Here is a 13,846-nt window from a genome sequence, read left to right as displayed (position 1 = left end):
GCAGCAGAAAGCTCTCGCCTGTGCTGTCCCAGAGCCCTATCTGCCAGTGCTGCCTGTGAGTGCCTGTGCCAAGATAACCTTCTGCGTTGTGTGCCTCTCAAACTGCAACTCTGTGTCGTACTGGAGTCCCTTCCCCTGCTTACACTGTCCCAGGGGACTCCAGGGCATCCCAGAGTCCACCCCACCATGCAGCCGAGCAGTGATCTCTAGCACATCTCACCTTAAAATTTCAACTGACTCTTCCGTGTGAAGCCTTGACATTGCAACATGGAGATAGTCTCAGCATTGAACCCAAGTTCCCAGGTTCCTGGGCCACCATTCAGCTGTCAGCCCTTTGCTGCACCCCACGCCCTTTCAGCAGCTCCATGAGGTGCAGCTGTTCAGTAGAAAAGAAGTTAATCTTCTGCTTTTCAGGAGGGGAGGTGCAGGCTGTGGGAAGGTGCGGTGCTGCTTAGGCACATTCCATGTGTCCCTCTCTTTCCTGACTCAGTCCTCAGGCTGGCAGTGCAGGACCTGTAATGTGCTAGCAGGGATATTGCAAGGGCTTGTACTGCCCTTCCAAAGGTAGTTTCCATCAAGTTCTGAGTGTCTATCTCCTCACTTTTTCTCTACTTATGCTGCTTCACCTAGAGACCCACAAATTACCTGGGAGTAAAGCATTCAACCCCAAATTAGCCAGGAACCCTTTGTTCCTGGCCATATGAGGGGCTTCTTGCATATTTCAGTCTTGGCAAGCCACTTTACTTTTCTGCATCCTGGTTCCCGACATGTGAAAGGAGGGGCATTCATTGTCACTCCATCTCAGCTGCTTTGCAGGTGGTGCTGGAGAGGAATTATGGGGAGCCCTGGTTGGGCTTCTTGGGTGGGGTCTCGGTGCTGCCCTCACAAAGGGCTCTGCTTCCAGGTGATTTAAGGGAAATTGCAAACCTCTGCAGCATGAGAACCTGTTAAAAATCTCCAATCATCTGCCTTAATCATAAACCAGCTAAAATTCATTAAGCTTTTTTGGCAGCCTCCTGCTTCTTGTTAGTAACTGTGGTATTTCCCAGGCACCGTGGCATGAGCTCTGCCAGCAGCGTTTTTCCAGCAGGGCGAGAGCCTCTCCCAGCCCTTGGGCTCTCACAGGTTGGGAAGCAGGACCTGGAGGCAGGGCCAGCTGTGGCTGTGGGAAGTGGCACTGCTAAAATACAGCATCGTCAAACTGCTGGCACCTCCACAGGATGTCTGTCTGCTTTGCCTTGGCATGCCCAGCAAGCTGCCCTATAGCCAGAACTTTTTTCTTCTCCTCCTGCCTTCCAGGAAATCTGTTTCAGAGAAGGGTGGAGGGAAGGGAGCAGGAGGAAAAAGTCTGGGGGCAGCGGAAGGGACCGGGGAGGTGATGCACATCCTGGCATATGTGAGTTTTAGGGAGCAACAGGTTAAGGTGGGGGCAACTCAGAAGCGGGATATAGCGCATTAAAAGGAGAATGGGATTATGTGCGACGAAGCTGTGAAAAATGGGCTTGTTCCCTTGCCCCACAGCTGGATCTGGAAGTTTTAGGGTGAACAGCATGTCCATTGGTGAGGCTCAGTCCAGGAAGGAGCCTCACTATGTGCACCGTGGATTGGGCAGCAAACCAGGACTGCGCACATGCTTTCATCATGGTGCTCATCTGGTGATACCTCCTCACATGGGCTGCCGTCCCATCGCCCCCTGGGGACACAGGACATGCCTTTTCCTGCCCCTAGGCAGCATTCCATGGGGACTTTCCCCCCTGTGTCAACCAGGAATAGCGTTCCTGAAGAAGCAAGCCTTGGGCAGGGAGGATCCAGCTGGAAAAGTCCAGCTGTCTGTGGAAGAAGCAATAAATCTCTGGAAGCTGGAAAATAGCAGTAAAGAGGAAACGTTGGAGCCTGCAGCACCACCTCTGCTGTGTCGGGAAGCTGCTCAGGGCGGGAGCTCTGGGGCCAGCCCCATCCTGGGGAGTACCACTGATGTGCCTTCCATGAGTGCCGTGGTGCTGGCAGCGGAGCAGCAGGCTGGGCAGGTCAGCTTTTGGAAAGCAGGTCAAAGTCCAACACACTGCTGCTGTTGCTGAATTTGCAGCTTTTAGATTATTGCAGTCCCCAAAAATTTAAATGGAGAGCTGTGCTGGGCACTCAGACCATATCATGACGGGTGATGGCCCCAGCCTCTGCAGCACTGCTGTTTGACAAGCTGGGAACAGAAAGATCAGTGGGATAACCTGTGTGAGGTTACAGATATCCACGACAGAAAAAAACAGTGATATGTATGAGGATGTGCAGCGTAGAGCGTGATGCTGCCATCAGTGGTTGGAGCTCTTCTCGTGCTGGCAAACAGCAGTTGTAGGATGGAAGGGGGAGAAAACATCAAGCTTTTATCTGGAATAAGTTGTTCTATTAAAAATGAGATTATCCCAAGCAAGGTATGGTGGAAGGCAGAGTTACCGTGGCAAGCTGACAATGTTTTCTCCCTGTTGTTTTCTTTGCTTTGGGAAGAAAGAGCCCTAATTCCATTCTGGGCTTCTTGGTGGTGGGAGGATGTATGGTTCTCATGGAAAAAGTTACTCATCGTAGCCCAAACGCTGTTTTCATTAGTAAGTGTATGTCATTTTCTCTTAAGAAATACAGCTGCTATTGGATTAAAACTTCCATTCAGAGGTCTTCCATGCTCTGTTAAAAATGCAAATGGAGTCAGGCGGTGCGGGACGGCTGTGTGATGTTCCTGGGGTGCATTCAGGATGAAACCAGGAACATCTGGAGTTGGTTCAGCTGGCTGCCTCAGGCAGACCTCACTGCTGGGGTGGGTTTGATGCAGTAGAAGAGGCTCCATCCCTCTAGCTAGTGTTCTCAAATGATTAAAAAATATCTTGAGGAGCACTTGCAGCTTGCTTTCAGTTCTGTCAGGCATTTTAAGGCAAATTTGGTTGGAAAGGAGCTGCTGGTATCACCCCAACCTCTCCATGGGTGGCAGGACAGGGCGTGGTGGGGTGGCACTGCTGGGTGTGGAGGGCAGCATGTCAGGGCAGAGCAAGTGTCCTTGCAGGGAAAAAACCAAAAAGGCTGCAGCCTTTTTTCTTTACCTCTTCCAGCCAGAGAAATCCAAACCTTCCTTGGGATGTCTTCTCTCCTAGCAGCTACCAAGAGAGCTTTACTTTGAGTGGCATGGATTAATTAGGGGGCTTATTCTTTCCTCTGAGAGTAAAAGCACAAACTTTGTTATGCCCTCAGACAATGAACGAGGCACTCCAGGCTGGATTTGGGTAACTTTGTGCAAAGCCACAACCTGCCTTATTTGGAGCTGGACTTGAGCACAGGCTGGCTTTCGTGACTTTTCTCCATAGCCAGTGTTTGGAGAACCTCAGGCTGGCCTCAGTGCAGGAGGGATGAGGGACTGTGCCAGCAGGGAAGTTGCATTGGTTGTTGTGGGAGAAGTGCTAAAAGCCTATTACTTTGGCAGACTGGGGAAAAGCAAATATTTCCCTTCTTCTCCAGGAGCTGCTGGGGATTTTCTCCCTCTGATAGTGGAAAAGCCCCGAGAGCAGTTTGCCCTCAGTGAGTTTGGAAATTGTGTGGGTTTGCCCCAGCTTCAGTGGCATTGATTTGTAGAAATGAGCAAGGAGGAAACCAGCAGAGCTCCCAAGGGGGAAAACCAGGCTCCCATCAACGGCGTGTCTTGCAGATCCCAGTCCTCCTGTGTTCCTTGTTGTGCTTGCACAACTGGAGACTTTACACCTTTCCTGAAAAAGCCCTGCTTTTTTTCTTTTTTTTTTTTTTTAATGTGACTTTCATGGTGCCTGTCATGCCTGTAGCTGACCTGATTCAGACTCTTTTAGAAGTAGCATGTTTCCACTTCTATACTCTTTGGTAGTTTTCTTCCCTTTTTTAAGGTGAATGGCTTCAAGGATTTAGGACACTCAAAATTGAATTGGCATTTGAACAGGTGATTTCAGCATTTCACACCAGTGATATTGAAATTCTTAAGGCTTTGGGTTTTTTCCCAGATGTTTGTATTTTTCCCCTTCTTGGTTTTACTTTTAAATGGAAGGGAGTTGTCACAGAGGACACAGTGAGCTGTGCTGGGAAAGCTCTCCCTTGAGTTCCTCCCTGTGACGCCTTCCCTGCTGTAGTGCCCCATATCCCTCCCATGGCCATTCCCAGCCCCTCCTGAAAGAGAGAACAGTGGGGAAGTCACTCATAGAACTTCCCATTGTTTGTACATAAATCTCCCAGTGGCTGAGTGGATGTCCCATGTGCAGCACATCTCCTCCCACATCTGGAGTGTGTTTTTGTCCTTGCCCTGGTCAGTGCTGCGTGTCACTGTGCACACGTGGGTGTGGGTACGCTGCTCTTCTGCTGTTTCACAGCATGGGCAGGCAGCAGTCTTGGCCTGGAGGCCCCCAAAAATGGTGTGGTGGTGCTTTAGCCTGACCCCAGGCTTTGCTCGACTTCAATTCCTGCTTTAGGACATTAAGGAAAGCTCTGTGTGCCTGAGGAACACTAGGTGTGTTTGACTGGAAGCCTGACCCTGGATGGGAAGTAGAGTGCATGCAAGACTTGGGGGCAGAGGGGAAAAATGGACCCTTCCCCAACTTTGTTTATACCTCACAGAGAAATGAAATGGGTGATAACATCCCAGTTATCAACTGGGGCCGATTGTAACTTCTGTTGAAAAGCTCTCCTGAAAACCTTAATGGCACATCTCCTCCTGCTTGCTTCCACTGAAAATCATAATAAAGCATAATAAAATACCTCTTGGGAAAGAAATCTCCTGCAGGAACTGGGAAGGGCTTTGCACGTCCCCAGAATGAGGGGGTCTTCTCATAAAGCAAGGAAGATCATGTGGCTTGTGATCCGTGGGGCACAAAGCATGTTGCAGGGGTGATGGTTAGAAAGGATGTTCTTGTATGTTTGTGGGAAGATGAAAAGCAAAGCTCTTGGCTGAAAACTGCCAGTCTGGGTCTGATGTGGCTGGAGCAGTGGATAACCCTTCCCTCTGTTTTCTCCCCAGCTGGCAGGAGGCATCATCCTGGGAGTGGCCCTGTGGCTCCGCCATGACTCGCAGACAACGAATATCCTGTACCTGCAGCTGGGGGAAAAGCAGGCCCCCAACACCTTCTACGTTGGTGAGTAGCTCTGGGGGTGCTGCTCTTGCTCATGGCTGTGTGCCCCAGGGTAGGCTGCAGTGTACCCAAAAACAGACCAGAAAGCTCCAGGTGAGCACCAAGGAGGTCACAATACAAATACCTTCCGCTGCCCTTGTACTCTCCAAAATATCCCCTGCTCTGCCAGCCAGAATCTTTGATAAACGTTGGCCCAAGAGCAGAGTCCAAATCCACAGCAGCTAAAAATGCAAGAGGACGTGTTGTGGTGTCGTGGGTGTTCTCCAGAGCACGTCTGGGAAGAGGGGGGACTTCTTGGAAGTGTGTCTTGTTTCCTGTCCAAAGGGACATAAAAGTAGCAGAGTGGCTGGCAGTGGAGGCGCAGCGTGGTGAGCGTGTGACTCATGTTCTCCAGGAGGGGCAGGTGGAGCCTCTGTGCGCTACAGTTAAGCTGAGCATGATTTTTGTTAATTTGACAGTGTGCTGGAAGCTGAAACCCCCTGTTTTTCCCCTGTTCTGCAATGATCCCTCACAGATGAGGGGGAGAGGCTTGCAAGAGGGGCTGGCTGCCAGTCAGGAGCTGGCTTGGAGCACAAGCTGACGGGGCTGGGAGCATCGTCTGATCCCATGTCCTGTTCTCACCTGTAGCTAAAATTACTTTCTGGAAAGGGTTTTCCTTCTCATTTCCTTGCCCATGGAACAGCATGCCTGAGCCCTCTCCCTGGCCGTCCCTGGCTACAGAAGATGCTCCTGCTGTAGATAGCTGTGGGTTTTTCTCGCTTGCTGTCTCTCTTCTCCTGCCTTGCACCCAGAGCTCTATTTGCAGCATTTCCCCTTTGTAGATCTCATCTTTAGAAACAGAAAAGGGAGCTCACAAGAAGTTAAACTCTCTCCTTTCCAGGAACCAGTCCAAACCTCTCCTTCTTTTGGGGGGCTAACAACTGATACCTCCCTAGTTAACACATTGTCTCCAAACCTGGGGGACCTGGAACATGCGGCAGGGTCCCTCCCTCCTGCCTGTTGAGAATCTTTTTACTCTTCCACCCTTATTTTGTCTTTGTCCTCAGCCTTTGCTGTTCACAAGGCATTGGGGAAGGACTGTGGGTCCCACCACCACGCTGACTTTCCAACACTCATGAGCAGCCCATGATTTGAGGCTGGCTGTCTTTTTAAAGTTATATTCAGCAACAGATTGGCCTGGATTCCTTCTGGCAGCTGTAATTTCCATGCAGTAACAACAGCAGAGCATTTCTTTCAGTTGCTGCCTTTCCCAGCCAGACCTCTGGAGTCTGAAGACTGGAATTTCTTTTTGCTTCCCCCCCACCCCTGCTCCCCCCCATTTTTCCTCTCTCTTACAGCTGATACTCCCTCCATTTTCTTCTCTGGTATGCAGTATACACATGCACACAATGTTCCTGCTTTTGGGAACGGGAACCTCTTTGGGCCTGGCCTCCAGAGCTCTGTTGGTTTTGTTTTTTCCTTTGCAAATACCACTTTTTGGTGTCTGGCACAGGGTGCTGGTCCCGGGATTTGTCAGGAGGCTTTTAAAGGCCAGCCAGGCTTTGCTGCAGGACAGGGGGAAGCAATAAACACTGTCAGAGAAGGAACACTTCCATCATAGGGTGTGTACTGAGCGAGAAGGGAAGTAGGAAAGCAGGGATTTGGTGTCTCCTGGTTTCTTTCTCTTCCCCAAAGCTGGAGCTGTTTGTTAAAGGCTGTGTCTGTGTGTTATGGGAGAGGAAAAATAATGGATTTGAGGGCAACAGGGGAGTGGGAGAAAGAAGCTGTGGGGAACAGCAGGGCTGCAGAGTACCAGGCATGATACTTCAGGCTGCAGCAGGAGAGGAGCAGTCCTTGCCCTTAGCTCCCAGACCAGAAGATCAGAGCAGCCACCCCTGCAGCCCCAGGGCACAGGCAGATGTTCCCTGCTGGCTTTTCAAGCCCCAGGGAAGGGGCTCCTGCGGGCTGGGGTTTCCCACAAGCACCACCCCCCTCCCCAGCAGCTTGGCACTGCCTGCACAAATTGTCTTGTGGGCTGGCCTGGGGGGTTATTAAACAGGCCCGTGTTCATGGGCTTTTCCTCAGCATGGCGTGCAAACCATCTGATCCCCTAACCACTTGTTGCAGTCTTGGCTTTTGACACTTCCATTTTGGCTCTGGATCCAATGCTCCAGTAAATGCTTTAACTGCTTCAGCGCTGTAAAGACCAAGCAGTACCAGGGATGGGAATAGCTGGAGCACCTTAGTTCCATGCTTTCATAACTATAAAGGAAAATACTTCTTTGTCTGAGCTTGGCTTATGGTCTGATAGGCATTTATTTGCTTTATTTGAAGTTCAGAAATCAAAATCCTTCTTGCTCTTGGATAACACTGTGTCTGGAATGCTTTGTCTGTCTGGAGACTGGGAAGATGTTGGTCACAAGGCCAAAAACATCCTCCAGGGTAGCTAGAGGCATTGATAAGTTGCTAACAACTGGTTAACCACTTCTCAGATATTTACTGATCCTACACATAAAGTACCATGGAATAAAACCCAAACAAATAACAAAACTGTGATTCAGGGTGTTATGAGAGCCCGCAGAAGGCTGAGCTGGTCTCTCTGTGCAGATGCCAGTACAGATTGGAACAGTTCTGATCTCTTCACAATAAATTAGTGCTGTGGTGTCACTGCTGTTAAGAGCACCTGGGGTCTTGAAAAAGCAAGTGACCCTGGACTTACCAATTTTGCCCTTTCTTGGTGGGATGACAGTGGGATGAAAAAGCCAGGTTCCCCATCCTTCAAAGATTTGGTTATATGGAGATGGTGTTGTGAAAGAAATGCTTTGAGGTGGGCAGGAACGAAAACCTCAGCTTTTGTTTGCCTTAAATCCACACCCCAGGACCTCACACCTGCTCCTTGCTGGGCTGCCTGTGTGCTGGAGCATCCCTGGGTGCTGGTCCCTGCTGCTGCCCTTCCTGTGCTCTCCCCAAGCTGCCCGGCAAGGAGCGGAGCACAGCAGCCGGATGGACTCGGCTTCGCTCTCTCCTGCCAGTTCCAAAATAGGCAATGTGCCTCCAGCTGCTCACAGCAAGTGACAGGGCAGCACGACCTGTGGCTCTAATTAGCTCGGCCCTGGGAGCAGGGCCAGCTGGGATGGGGAGTGCAAAACCCTCCTGAGCTGGGGTGCGGCTTTCCACATAGCTTTTGGGGTGAGGAAGGAGTTTGCTTTGCCTGTGTCTAGGTTTTGAGTGTTTTATTAGTAAATCCTCTGCTGGGCAGTGTCTCCTCCCTGGAGCATGGTGGCAGAGAGGAGGAGTGTGAGGTTTTGGACAGGCATACAGTGGTGGGCTAAACTTGGCCACTGAGGCTGCTGCCACTGCTGCCTCTCCCTGTCATCCTGGTGAGTGTCACTGTCCCAACAGAAAGGCAGGAGGGATTTTTTTTGGTGGAGGAGTTCCTTAGGTAATGTTTATCCACCTCCCAAGCCAGTAAGGCAGCAAAGCCTGGGGGAGGCAGGTGGGGGACAGCTGAGGGCAGTGATGGCTTGGGGCTAAGGTGGTGAATGTGCCTGTGAGTGCTGCTGAGGTATGGAAGGGACATGGGCTAATGGGAACACAGGCTTCCTTAAGAGGTGAATCAGACTGTCTTCATCATCCTCCCCGGAACAAATACAACCCAGGATAATGATTTCTGCCCTGGAAACAAGTTCAAGCTGCTTTTCATGCAGGCTGGTCTAGAATAAATGGGCCAGAAAGCACAGGGAGGCTTTGAAGTCTTCCTTACAAATGAGTACATATCTGAGCTGAACTGCAGCTGCTCACAAGCTTTTTTCATGGGTGTCTTCAGCATTTTGGAAGTCCTGTCATGAGATTTTGCTGGGCTCAGGGAAATCTGCCCCTTGCAGAGAGGAGGGACTGCCAAGTGGCAGTGCATAGTGGGGACATCTCTCTGAGCTCTCCCAGGTTTGCCCATTGTCCTTGCAGCACATGAGGATGCCTTGGCCACCCTTGCCATGGGTCCCAGATGTGATCAGCAGTGCAGAGCATGCCAGCCTATCACCCAGACAGACTTGTGTTGGCTAAGTGGTTGTGGAGGAGCTATCCCTTCTATCCATAACTTAATTAGCCTGTCTAGCTAATTTAGCTTAAGTAGCCTTTTCAGGACTGCCTTGGATGAGAAGCAGTGATTTCTGAGCAGGGTGGGCTCAGCAGAGATCCAGTGTGTTGCAAAGGTTCTAGAGGTCAGCAGTGCTACAATGGCTGTGGATCCACCATGAACAATGAGAAGGTCTTGGTTTCTGTTCCCACTCCCATCCTTGTCCCCATCCCTCTGGAAATGTTAGGCTTCTTCTAGAGATGGTGCCAACTTCCATACATCGTGGGGTTAGACTCAACAGCACATCTTTTGCTAGACTTGTTGTGAAAGGCAGAGAAGAGCCTGAGGCTCCTGGTCTGTAGGTTCTGTAAAAAACACCAGTCAAAAAGCACCTTCAGTCTTGGCATGAGGCGCTGCAGGGATCCCTGTGGATACACAGAGCTGGTTCAGGACTGGTTTCCTCTCTCACCCATTTGTGCTCTACTTTGTCAAGGCCCCCTGTGTTGGAGATTTTCCACCAGACACATGAGCTGTGGTCAGGTTTGCGTGCTTGGCAGTGGAAACCAAGGTTTGCATTTGGCCTTGAATCACACCGAGCAAAATGGATTATTTAAAAAATAATATATGTGGATTTTTAAAAATAGAAGTACATGCATTTTTCTGTCTTGGAAATAAACTTACTTACAGTTAAGGACAACAATTTAATTATTTAATCCCTAAAGGGAAAAAAACCAAAAGCTGAGTTTTACTTGTTCTAGATTTTCCTCTAATCACTATCAGATCAACTCCTTCAATAATACTGGAATTATTTTTAAAATAGTAGTTTTAAGGCAAAACACTTTTGTTTTACTTTCCTTTCTGGAAACCATGCATCTGACAGTATAGGGGATATTTTTTTTGTATTCTTGTCACAGAATTCAGTTTCTATTAAGAAAGCAACATGTTATTTCATTGCATTTCCATTTAATTGTAATTCATTCTGCCTTGGTCATGACCAGCCCCTGTGCTTCATTTACTCTGCAGACTAAAGCTGCTTATGTCTTTAAAAATACATGGGTACCATCAGGTTATTTTGGGTTCAGATCTATCCAACTACAACTAATGTAGTTGTTCTTTTCCTTTGCCCCTTCCCATTGGCTTTGCTGCCCTGGACCTGGGCCAGAGGTGGCTCCTTGCTCTTCAGAGCTGTTTAAACCTGTAGCTTGGACAGTTTTCCTTAGAAAACGTGCAGTGAAGGAATCCTCCAGTGGGATTTGTGCTTTTTTTGTGGGTGAGACCCCAGGGCTCATAGAAATGCCCAGAAGTGCCCTAGGCTGGGGCAGCAGAGGATGGGCCGGCATATTCCAGCCTGGCTTACCTGTGCTGTGCCACCCTTGTCCATCCCAGTCCTGGAGATGTGCCATGGACTTCCTCCCAGCTTTTGCAGGTGTGCTGGAGTTACAAAACTTGAGTCTCCTTGCAGTGTTTCCTGGGTAGGCAAAGGAGAAGAATCCTGACTGTGGCATCTGTGTGGAGTGGATTTGGGTACAAGTGTGTGCACACAAGGATGTTCTTTGGGGCTTTCCCCACCCCACCCCTTTGCGTTTCTGACAGAGGGGTGCTCGTGGCTTCTTCTTGCCTTGTTCTTGCACGTGAGGGCAGCATGTCCAGGCTTTCATCTCCCCATGAGAGCTCTCCATGCTTTGTGACCCTGTTGCTCCATCTGGAAGTCATTAGCAGCTACAGAGCAGCAATGTTTTCCTTGGGAAAGGGGGTGGAGAGGAATGGAGGGGCTTCCCACTTGTCATCTTCCAGCAAACCCTCTCTTTTTCCAGCCCCTCTCTTCTCTCACCCCACTTTGAAGAAAGCCCTGCCAGCTCTGCTGGGCCAATTCCACCAGGCAACTGGACAAAAATGTCTGGGAGACCCTGCCTTGCTGGCTGGCTCACACAACCATCTTTTTCCTGCCCCAACCCTGCCCTGGAGGGACTTTCCACTGTGCCTGTAACTGCTCCCGAGCTGCCAGGAGGAACATCATGGTCATTTGTTTGGCTACTGGGAAGGGTGTTCTTCCACAATGGGGGGTGTGGGGCAGGAGGGAGGCTCCCTGCCATTGTCTGATGGTTCCACCCTTCCCTGCAGCAGCAGTGGTGATAAGCCCAGTGGAGTTCAGCATCTCCAGGCCAGGAGCAGCAGCAGGGTGGCACTGAAGCTTCCCTCCTTTCCTCGGAGGCTTGCAAAACTCTTGGATGTGCAGAGTCTCCCCGCAGGAGCCTGTTGGGAGAATAAACATCTCTTTTTTGTCTGTCCTCAGCCCCTTTTTAAAGCCCATCCCATGGGAAGGGCAGGCACAGCTTGGACAGCTGCCTGGGCATCCCAGGAAACATGGTGTCATGCTGGGGGGACGGGATTTCTTATTTGATTTCTTTTTTGTCTTTTGGAAATACTGCCATGGTGACCTGGAGGCAGTGGCTGGCTTCCATTTTGCCAAATGATTAAAAGGATGCTGGGAAAGGATTTAAATGAGGGGAGAAGTAGGGTGGCCATGGCAGGGCATGGGAGGAGAGCTAGCCATGGCTGGCCTGCTCCCTGCTTGTTTTAGAGAGACACTCTGGTGCTTGTTCCTTCTTTTATTTGTTTTTTCATCGTGTCCTTTTTTAAAGACTGTTTATTTCTTCCTGTTTTCTTTATTTCTCAGCAGGGACAGAACATGGGTTTTACAACTCTGCAGGCACCAGCTATGCTGCTTTGATGCCAAAGCAAGTACTGACACTGAATACTGCCTTTTTTGCTCCCTTCCCTGCTCCCAGAACTAAGTATCCTGCTTCCTACCTGGCCTGCAGGTTGAGGGCCCTCCATGGAGGTATCATCTTCTTGAGCTGGGAGCTAAGCTGGCCTCTTGGCTGCTTTTTTTTTCTTCTTTCCCACCTAGCATCAAACTAAGAGAAGTGCTCAATTACTATCAGTTTCCTGTCTCTGATGTTTAGGGGCTTTCCTAAAGTTTGACAAGATCCCTGCAGCCCCAAGGAGTGCATGCCCTGGTTGTACTGAGGAAAGAGGGATCATGTTTGGCCCACTGCTGCTGCTTTTTCTGATCATCACGTCCCCATCATGATGCTCTTGAGGGAGAAGATCATATCATGGCTCCTGTGCTCCTGCTCTGAATTCAGATGAGGAGGTGAAGCTGAGAGTGATGGGTCTCTCTCCTAAAGCTTTCTGCTCAAAGGCTCCATCTCAAAAGGAGATAGAGGACTCCAGGCAGTATTGACACCCCTCCTCTGACTTCTCCAACTCCCAGATACAGGTCCTGAGGCTCACAGCTTGCTTTGGTGTGGGGCTGGTTGTTTGTGGCAGTTGTAGCAATCTTTCTTGCTGCTGCCTTATCAGAGAACCGTGCCATAGGGTTAGAAATCACAGTGTAGTGCTGCTCAGGGATGTGGAGGTGCCTTGGTACCATGAACACCTGTACATGATTTGCTCCCTGTACCTGTGGCTGCAGCTCCAGCTGTCCTCTCATGTACTGCTGCTGAGTGAGGGGGCAGCATGGCTGTAGGCACTGCAGATTGCAGTTTATACCTCTCTCATTTTACTTTTTGTTTACAGCAAACAGCGCTGCTTGTTGTAAAACCCCAGAGAAAGCTGCAGAAAAAATGAGCTGGGAAGTGGCACGTGAAAGGCAGATGGAGCCTTGCTCTTGCCAAATTGTACCAGTTTGGGTGGAGCCCTGAAGGAGCAAATAACCATTTTAGTCATGAGTTCCTCACCCAGGAGAGGATCTAGGGGTTAACCAGTCTCTGATGCTTACACAGATGAGGGAGAGGCTTGTGAGGAATCTCCTCTGACTTTGAGGAGGATAATGTGTCATCCCAGGATGGGATGACAGGTGCCTTGCTCACAGAGACGGAGCCCAAAACCACAGCAGGCGTCATGGTCCCTGTGTGCCAGGAATGAAAGCTAAGATGTGTCAGGCTGCTTTCTGGGAAAAGGGCTTGGTCGTTCCAGTCTGCACCGTGATTGCTGTGAAATAGTCCCCCAGCTGCCTGGCACCCAGTCTGAAAGTGGAGACCCTCCCACCAGCCCCATTCCTTGAGGGGAAGGATGGGTGTGGGAAAACAAACACCATCCAAAGCATGTGGTTGGGCACTTGGATTGCCTTCCTTTGCTTTCTCAGCCTTCAGCATGGCATTTCTGTGGCGAAACACCGCTGGCATGCCTCATTGCACATGCTATTTTTGCAGTAAATACTTTGTGCTTGTTTTTAAATAAGCTTCGGCTCAGAGTCCTGCTCTGCTGCCTCCCGGGAGAGGCTGTCGTGTTCTGGCCCTCAGTAACAAAAGGCGACTCCATAACAGCCGCTTGTTTGTGCCTGGGAATGAAGCTGGCCTTTATTCCAAAAACCTTCCAGGGGTTTTTTGTGGTTTGCTGAGCTCAGGCCAGTCGCTGCTGCCCTCTCCCCCGCCTGGCTGCACCTTCCTGCTGCTCCCACCGCCGCTGGGCTCTGCTCAGGAAGCTGCATGCGGTGCACATCTTCTTCCCTCCCCTCCTTTCCTTCTTGCTGTTTCCTCACTTGATAGCGGTGCTGGCTCTGACGAGGAGCTGGTGAAGTGAGAGCAGGCAGAGAAGTGGGAAGCCAGGATGTCACTTGACAGTCCAAGGTCTGCACAGCCTGCCTGGGGTGGGAGTTCAGCAG

At 50.3% G+C, this 13,846-nt stretch overlaps 1 protein-coding gene across 1 annotated transcript in view; it reads left to right on the top strand.

Moving 5' to 3' along the window:
* Positions 1 to 5,016: 5,016 nt before the first annotated feature.
* Positions 5,017 to 13,846, top strand: part of CD81 (CD81 molecule) — a 22,871-nt gene continuing 14,041 nt past the window's right edge. Inside the window, exon 1 of the mRNA XM_005427202.1 lies at positions 5,017 to 5,126. The gene's annotated coding sequence lies outside the window, so the exon portion shown is untranslated. The remainder of the gene's footprint in view (positions 5,127 to 13,846) is intronic.

This window comes from Geospiza fortis, unplaced genomic scaffold, assembly GCF_000277835.1.
Source record: "Geospiza fortis unplaced genomic scaffold, GeoFor_1.0 scaffold524, whole genome shotgun sequence".
In the NCBI taxonomy this organism is placed as follows: Eukaryota; Metazoa; Chordata; class Aves; order Passeriformes; family Thraupidae; genus Geospiza; species Geospiza fortis.
The sequence above is the reverse complement of the archived record's forward strand: the minus strand, read 5'-3'. Positions and strand labels throughout refer to the sequence as shown.